At 37.3% G+C, this 9,565-nt stretch overlaps 1 non-coding gene across 1 annotated transcript; it reads right to left on the bottom strand.

The window, feature by feature from the left end:
• Positions 1-6,470: 6,470 nt before the first annotated feature.
• Positions 6,471-6,577, bottom strand: LOC126953968 (U6 spliceosomal RNA). Its single transcript, XR_007725438.1, has one exon. It is a non-coding gene; the product is annotated as a U6 spliceosomal RNA (small nuclear RNA).
• Between the last annotated feature and the right edge of the window lie 2,988 nt (positions 6,578-9,565).

Below are 9,565 nucleotides of genomic sequence, written 5' to 3'. Positions count from 1 at the left end.
GCATGTTGGTATTCTATTTCATTAAATTCATATTCTTTATTCTTTTCATCTTTCTACATTTTCTGGGTTAATTTTGTTTTCTTTCTTAACTTTTGAATATAGATGATTAATTTTCCTGTCTTTTCTTCTTATCTAATGCAAGTGTTTAAGATTAAAACCTTTTCTCTGAGTATTGCCTTACCTGCATCCAACAAGTTATAATAAAATAATTTTTTCTTTTAATTCTAAATATTTTGATCTGTTATGGTATATTTTTAACTCATGAATTACTTAGAACAGTTTCTTTCTTTCTTTCTTTCTTTTTTTAAAGAAAGTCTTTCTCTGTTACCTAAGCTGGGGTGCAGTGGCACAATCATGGCTCACTGCAGCCTTGAACTCCTGGGTTCAAGCAATCCTCCAGCCTCAATCTCCTGAGTAGCTGGGTTGGACCACAGATGCATACCACCATGCCTGGCTAATTATTTAATTTTTTTAGAAATGGAGTCTTGCTTTGTTGCCCTGGCTGATCTCAAACTGGGCTCAAGTGATCGTCCTTCCTTGGCCTCCCAAAGTGCCGGGATTATAGGTGTGTGCCACTGTGCCCAGCCTAGAATAGTTTCTTAATTTTCAAATATATTGACTTTTTTTCTAGTTATCGCTTTGCTATTGAATTCTAGAATGATTGTAATTTTGTCAGAGAATGTAATTCCTACGGTGCCAAACCTTTGGAATTTGTTGAGACTTGCCTCATGGTCCAGTATGAATCAATTTGTATAAATGTTCCATGGGCCCTTGAAAAAAGTGAAATGTGTACTCTGCAGCTTTGGGTGTAGTATTAACTTTATGTCCATTAAGTTCACCTTGTTAATTCTAGTGTTGAAATGTTCTAATCTGCATTGAGTCTTTTGTCTGCATTAAAATAGCTCTGAAAGAATACGTAGGAGACTAGTACATTGCTTTGAGAAAGGGAACCAGGTGGCCATGGAGGAATGCAGAGCTCTGTCCATTCCAGATAGCATTGTATCTCCCCAGGCCTGGACCTTGCTATTACAGGAACTGCAAAGGAGACCCCCAGACCACCTCCTGATCCTGGAAAGACTCCCAATTGCTGACACATGCCACTTTCAGCTCACTACAACAGTCTACCAAAGATAGTAATCTTATGAAGGGGGCTAACATTGAAACTGATAGTATGTCTTCCCCTAAGAGAATGTCAGGAGTATGCCACCTTTCCTCACACCCTTTTTTATCTCAGTCAGTATGAACAGCTCAAGGTGTTGGGTCACATTCATTATTTTTGTACCTTTTTCATAAAATTCTGTACATCCACTCATCGGACCTAATCCCACACACTGACCCACCCTAAAAACTTTCACCGCAACCTTGGAAACTCAGCCATGTATCAGCAAAATTGCTGGATCTTCAACCTCTCTTCAAAATGCTCCTCCAACCACTTACTTTGACTGAAACCTGCCACCTCGCTTTGCATTCAAATGTCACAAAGTTGCTATTTGTTTTCTCACACCCCTAGAGGGTCTGGAGCAGAGTGGATGTCCTCATTATTGGTTCTAGTCCAGCGCTCTCGAAGTATGGTCTACAGACCAGCAACAACCACGTCACCTGGGAGCTTGGAAACAGAATCTCAAGTCCCACCTGCAAACTCTTGAATCAGAATATGCATTTTAATGAGACCCCCAGTGTTTTGCATCAGCACTATAATCTATTTTCAAGCAGAACACTCAAAATAAAGAACAATCTGAAGCCCACAAAGCTACACCAGACGTTGCTTCTGGTTTCTTCTATGACTGCCACTTGTCTGTCTCTCCCACTTCCTTCCTGCTTAACTCCACACAGACTCTTGTTGTTCCTCAAACACTCCAGGATGTTCCTGCTTCAGGGACTTTTTATTTATAGCTTCCACTGTCTGAGACACTTTCCCATCAGTTAACCTCAAGCCTACTCCCATACTCCCTTCAGGCCTCTGCAGAACCCACTTCTCAGAGAGCCCTCCTTGATTGTCCTACATTAATACAGTAGCTGCCTACCTGCCCACAACTATTGCCTACTTTCTTTTTCTTCAAATAGCTTTAATATGTATATATTGCTCATCTGTTTGTTTTATTCATTTATTATCAATCTCTTCCTTTCTCTTTTTCTCTATCAGCACACACAACAATAAAAGAGCCACATCAGGAGAAACGTCCTCTATTTTTTTTGACTGCTGTTATCTCCAGCATGGAGAACATGTTTCCAGCATGGAAACAATACCTGCATATTGTAAGTGCTTAATAAACTATTTCTCACAAGGTAACAGATGAATGAGAAGCAAAGATAAAAAAAAAAGTCACTGTATAATCGTATATACCTTCCAAATTTGAACATGGGAACATTATTATCTGCTCATGAAAAGATTACTTAAATGTTTATTGTTGCCATCAGCAAAGATTTTAGTTATTTTTTTTTAATTTGTACTACTTTTATTGTTGCATTCTTACTATTTTCCAAATATACACTTTTTACACTTTTATTTTAGCTTCATGGGTACGTGTATAGTTTATTCTATATGTACATTGCATGTTGTGGGGGTTTGGTAGACAGATTATTTCATAACCCAGGTAATAAGAATAGTACTCCTCCATAGGTACTTTTTCACTCCTCATCCTCCTCCCAACCTCCACCCTCAAGTAGGCCTTGGTGTCTGTTGTTCCATTCTTTGTATCCACATATACTCAATGTTTAGCTCCTACTTGTAAGTAAGAATATGCTATTTGGTTTTCTGTTCCTGTTTGTTCATTTAAGATAATAGCCTCCAGCTCCATCCATGTTGCTGCAAAGGACCTGATCTCATTCTCATTCTCATGATTTCATTCTTTTTTATGGTTGTGTAGTATTCCATGGTATATATGTACCATATTTTCTTTATCCACTCTACTATTGATGGGAATTTAGCTTGACTCAATGTCTTTGCTATTATGAATAGTGCTGCAGGGAACATTCACGTCCGTGTGTCTTTATGGAAGAATGATTTATATTCCTTTGGGCATAAAGCCAGTAATGGGATTGCTGGGTCCAATGGTAATTCTAGTTTGAGTTCTTTGAGAAATCACCAAACTGCTTCCCACAGTGGCTGAACTAATTTACACTCCCACCAGCAGTATATGTGCATTCCCTTTTCTCCACAACCTTGCAGGCATCTGTTATTTTATGACTTTTCATTAATAGCCATTATGACTGATATGAGCTTGTATCTCGTTTTGATTTGCATTTCTCTAATGATCAGTGATGTTGAGCATTTTTTCATATGCTTGTTGACTGCATATATGTCTGCTTTTGAAAGGTCTGTTCATATCCTTTGCCCACTTTTTAATGGGCTTGTTTTTTGCCTGTGAATTTGTTTAAGTTCCTTATAGATGCTGAGTATTAGATGTTTGTCAGATACACAGTTTGCAAATATGTTCTCCCATTCTGTGGGTTGCCTTTTTATTTTGCTGATGGTTTCTTTTTTGCTGTGTAGAAGCTCTTTAGTTTACTTAGGTACCATTTGTCAATTTTTTTGTTTTGTTGCAATTGTTTTTGGTGTCTTTGTCTTGAAATATTTTCTAGGTCTTATGTCCAGAATGGTATTTCCTAGGTTATCTTCCAGGGTTTTAATAGTTTTGGGCTTTACATTTAAGACTTTAATCCATCTTGAGTTGACTTGTATATAGTGTAAGGAAGAGGTCCAGCTTCAATCTTCTGCACATGGCTAGACAATTATCCTAGCACCATTTATTGAAAGGGAATCCTTCCCCTATTGCTTGTTTTTGTTTACTTTGTTGAGATCAGATGGCTGTAGTTGTGTGGCATTAATCCTGTGCTCTCTGTTCTGTTCCATTGGTCTATGTATCTGTTTTTATACCACTAACATGCTGTTTTGGCTACTGTAGGCTTGTACTGTCGTTTGAAGTCAGGTAATGTGATGCCTCAAGCTTTGTTCTTTTTGCTTAGGATTGCACTGGCTATTCAGGCTCTTTTTTCATTCAATATGCATTTTAAAATAGTTTTTTTTATAGTTCTGTGGAGAATGTCATTGGTAGTTTGATAGGATTAGCATTGAATCTGTAATTGCTTTGCGCTGTATGGGAATTTTAACATATCAATTCTTTCTCTCCAAGAGCATGGATTGTTTTCCATTTGTTTGTGTCATCTTTGATTTCTTTGAGCAGTGTTTTGTAATTCTCATTGTAGAAATTTTTCACCTCCCTGGTTAACTCTATTCCTAAGTATTTTATTCTTTTTGTGGCTATTGTGAATGAAATTGTGTTCTTGATTTGGCTCTCAGTTTGAATATTGTTGGTGTATAGGAATGCTACTGATTTTTGTACACTAATTTTGTATACTGAAATTTTGCTGAAGTTATTTATCAAATCAAGGAGCTTTGGGGCTGAGACTATGGGGTTTTCTAGGTATAGAATCATATCGTCTGCAAACAGGGATAGTCTGACCTTCTGTTTTCCTATTTGGATGCCTTTTGTTTCCTTCTCTTGCCTGACTGTTCTGGCTAGGACTTCCAGTACTATGGTGAATAGGAGTAGACAGAAAAGGCATCTTTACCTTGTTCCAGTTTTCAAGGGGTATGTTTCCAGCTTTTGCTCATTCAGTATAATGTTGGCTATGGGGTTGTCATAGGTGGTTCTTCTTTTTGAAGTAAGTTCCTTCAGTGTCTAGTTTGTTGAAGGTTTTTAACAGGAAGGGATGTTGAATTTTATAAAGTCTTTCAACATCAATTGAGATGATCATGTGGTTTTTGTTTTTTGTTCTGTTTATGTGATGAATCACATTTATTGATTTGCGTATGTTGGACCAACCTTGCATCCCAGGGATAAAGCCTACTTGATTGTGGTGGATTAGCTGTTTCAGGTGCTGCCGGATTCAATTTGCTACTATTTTGTAGAGGATATTTGCATCTATGTTCATCGAGGTTATTGGCCTGAAGTTTTCTTTGTTGTTGGGTCTCTGCCGGGTTTTGATATCAGGATGATGCTGGTCTCATAGAATGAGTGAGAGAGGAGGCCCTCCTCCTCAATTTTTTGGAACAGTTTCAGTAGTAATGGTACCAGCTCGCTGTTATACATCTGGTAGAATTGGGCTGTGAATCTTTTCGGTCCTAGGCTTTTTCTGGTTGGTAGGCTTTTTATTACTGACTCAATTTCAGAACTCATTATTGGTCTGTTCAAGGATCCCATTTCTTTCTAATTCAATCTTGGGAGGTTGTATGTTTCCAGGAAATTGTCCATTTCTTCTAGGTTTTCTAATTTGTGTGCATAGAGGTGTTCATTGTAGTTTCTGAGATTTTTTATTTTTATTTTTTGTATTTCTGTGGGGTCAGTGCTAACATACCCATTGTCATTTCTGATTGTGTTTATTTGAATCTTCTCTCTTTTTTTCTTTACTAGTCTAACTAGAACTTTTATTTATTCTTCCAAAGAACAAATTCTTGGATTTGTTAAACATCTTTTGTATGGTTTTCACATCTCAATTTCCTTCAGTCCAGCTCTGATTTTGGTTATTTCTTTTCTTCTGCTAACTTTGGGGTTGGTTCCTCTAGGTGTGATATTAGATTGTTAATTTAAGATCTTTCTAACTTTTTGATGTGGGCATTTAGCACTATAAACTTCCCTCTTAACACTGCTTTAGCTGTGTCCCAGAGATTCTGATATGTTGTATCTTTGTGCTTATTCACTTCAAATAATTTCTCAATTTCTGCCTTAATTTCTTTGTTTACCCAAAAGTCATTCAAAAGCAGGTTGTTTAATTTCCATGTCATTGTATGGTTTTGAGTGATTTTCTTAGTATTTATTTTTATTTTTATTGTGCCGTGATCCAAGAATTGTTTGGTATGAATTTGGTTTTTTGAATTTGATGAGAATTGTTTTATGACCAATTGTGGTCAATTTTAGAGTATATGCCATGTGCAGACAAAAAGAATGTACATTCTGTTGATTTGTGGTAGAGAGTTCTGTAGAGGTCTGTTAGGTCCATTTGATCAAGTGTCGAGTTCATGTCCTGAATATCCTTGTTAGTTTTCTTTACTGATGATGTGTCTAATACTATCAGTGAGATGTTGAAGTCTCCCACTATTGTTGTGTGGTTATCTACATCTCCTCATAGGTCTCTAAGAACTTCCTTTATGAATCTGGGTGCTCCTGTGTTGGGTTCACATATTTTTAGGATAGTTAGTTCTTCTTGTTGAATTGAACCCTTTATCATTATGTAATGTACTTCTTTGTCTTTTTTTTTTTTTAATCTTTGTTGGTTTAAAGTATGTTTTGTCTGAAATTAGAATAGCAACCCTTGCTTTTTTCTGCTTTTCATTTCTTTGGTAGATTTTTCTGCATCCCTTTACTTTGAGCCTGTGGATGTCATTGGATGTGAGATGGGTATCTTGAAGACAGCATCCATTGAGTTTTGCTTCTGTATCTAACTTATCTCTCTGTGCCTTTTAATTAGGAAAAAATATGGAATACTTCGTGAGTTTGCATGTCATTCTTGTGCAGGGGCCAAACTAATCTTTTCTGTATTATTCCAATGTTAGCATATGTGCTGCCAAAGCAAGCACTACCTAAATGATTTTTAAAGTTGCCCTAACATCCCCTGCTTCACTCTATTCATTCACAAAGGAAGATGTGCTCCTTCTCTGGTTGAAAGACTACTCATCAAAATAGAATCGTTATTACACTTTCTTCTGACTTCACATAAAATTGGCTCCAGCAATATTCCCTCACTCCCCTTTATTTCCACTTAAACCTTTAAATGTAGTCAGTCTTTAAATGTAGTCAGGATTCTCCTTCAGAGAAAACAAGCAACTTGCCTAAAACAGACCATTCATTCTCATCCAAGTCTCTTCTAAGTGTTGACTACACATCATGCCATTCATGTCTCAGTTTATTGCATTATGTCCTTTGTTCCCACTAACCCACTTAACTTAAACTAACCCACTATTATCTCCTAATTATTAGATACAATTTCTGGTTTTAATCTCACTGGACGTCTCTGTGCTCTCACAATTTCTATGGCATGGTATTGTCCTGTTGTCCCCTAGATTTTTATCTTTCATTCTCATCCTTTTTCATTGACTCTTAAATGTTATGGTTCTCCAGGGTTTGCTTCAGACCCTCTCTTTCAATGTGACCTCCTTGAGTGGTCACATTCATTTTACAGTTTCTGTTTACATGTTGATAATTTGTAGAGTTGACTAATCTCTAACTCTGTCTCAGACTCGCCCACAGGTGTCTTTCTTATAAACAGCTAAAAACATGGAATAAAAAGATAAAGTCATGGATGTTACTATACCTGGGGAGGATATAAGGTCCTCCCTGGGATGGGCAATGTGGACCCTGCTTGTCTCTCTGCCCACGTGTCTCCTTCTAATTCCAGCAACTCCCAAACATGTGATATTGTTCCTAGTCCTATACCTTTGCTCATGCTAGCCATTATGCTTGTAACACCCTCACCCACCCAACTGCATTCCTTTCTTGGAATGACTAAGCATTCCTATCTCTCCAGGCTGGGCTAGGTGCCTTCCGGCATTCCCTATCCTCTGTAGCGACATCTCTCAAAGCATTGACTAATACTGTATTAAAACCATCTCCTTGTGAATTAGCTCTTGCCCTTCAGGGCAGATATTGGGTCTTATCGACCTTATTCTCAGTACCAAGCACAGGGTCTGTCATATTAAAAAGTGCTCAACAAACAGCTGTTTAACTGAACTGGTAATTGCATTGACTATATTCGGCTCTAAGAAAAACTAGTGAAACAAGAGATGGTTTCCCCCTATTCTTTTGCAGGAATAAAACCACACAATAAAAGCTCTACCAGACAATTTTCACATGTGAGTCCATCTGTTTTGTGAGTATGCTTTGGAGGTGTTTGCTTCGGATCAAATCAGGCTATAAAAAAGAGAATTGAATTGGATCAGTGGTTGCCAGAGTATGGCCTTCTTTAAAGCTAAAGGACAGTTCCAGTTATAGATTTTGTTTCTAAGGATGACATTGGTGCTGCAGTACATTGTAACAGGAATGTATCAGTGTGAGAGCATTTATGATTGTTTTCTTTCCCCCTCAGCATAAAAATAGTTTGTCCCTCTAGGAAAGATAGCCTGACTTTATTAATGAAAGTGAAATTCTTCCTAAGGCCCTAACAGTATATTTAAAATGAATAGAAAGCACCACCAATGACAGATAAGATGAATTTTGCCCAAATTGTCCTGGAGCCATTTCCTACATATTTTGGAGAATATGAAATAAATACATGGTTACTGTATCTTCTGAAAAGATATTGAAGACACATTTCTTTACCATGACTTTCCTATATGTATTTCATTCTATACTTACACTTTTTTTTTTTTTTTTTTTTTTTTTGAGACGGAGTCTCGCTCTGTCGCCCAGGCTGGAGTGCAGTGGCCAGATCTCAGCTCACTACAAGCTCCGCCTCCCGGGTTTACGCCATTCTCCTGCCTCAGCCTCCCGAGTAGCTGGGACTACAGGCGCCCGCCACCTCGCCCGGCTGGTTTTTTGTACTTTTTAGTAGAGACGGGGTTTCACCGGGTTAGCCAGGATGGTCTCGATCTCCTGACCTCGTGATCCGCCCGTCTCGGCCTCCCAAAGTGCTGGGATTACAGGCTTGAGCCACCGCGCCCGGCCTACTTACACATCTTAAAGTTACTGTTCTGAGAAGTGGTTTCAGGTTTTCCCAGTGAGAAGTAAAAATGAGTTCTTAAACCAGAAATAAAACTTTCATGAAGTCACTTTAAGTGTTTATATTGTCCCCCCAGCAACTTGCGATTAGTGGATTGCATGTTTAACATTAATATCCATGTTTAAAGAGATCTCTGGTTACCTAACACGATTTCTTTATTCCTTTTAGCAACATAGTTCAATTCTTAAAATACAAGTGTTATTAAAAACACCTCAAATGTTTCCTTGCCTTGCTTTTTTTCTAGATAATTGCATAAACTTGGAAGCACCAAGTAGCTAATACATCTTCCATTTTTACTTCTTGGACTTAGACTGTGTTAATTCCTATGAAGCAAATGCCTTTGATATATATACACTTTGATAATAATTGGTAACATTATCTGACCTTAAAGGTTATTGGTAGAGATGAACATATTATAATGTTTTATTATTTCTAAAAGAAAAAATACATACTAATTTCATAGCTTATAATTTTGCCCATATCAGACATGAAGGTAAGAAAAGCTACACAACTTATAATTTCTGTTTTTTGATAATAGAGGATTATAAAACCTGTTCAGAATTTATTCTCATTCTGTAAGAATGTGCCCTATTCCAACAGACATTTCAGAACACCAATTACTATGCACGCAGTAATTTTGAGATATTATTTATAATTCCTTAAAATGAAACTAAGTTCTTTCTACGCTAACCAGTTTTAAATAAGGATCCATCCGTGAATCCAGGACTAGTACTACACAAAATTGTCAGAAAAAAAAATGGGTCTATTTTTTCAGGGAGGGAGAATCAGTGGTTTACATCAGATTCTAACTGTGATTAACAAAAGGCTAAATTCCACTGAAATAAGTAAA

Source organism: Macaca thibetana, chromosome 4, assembly GCF_024542745.1.
Source record: "Macaca thibetana thibetana isolate TM-01 chromosome 4, ASM2454274v1, whole genome shotgun sequence".
Classification (NCBI taxonomy): domain Eukaryota; kingdom Metazoa; phylum Chordata; class Mammalia; order Primates; family Cercopithecidae; genus Macaca; species Macaca thibetana.
This window is presented reverse-complemented; position numbering and strand designations above follow the sequence as displayed.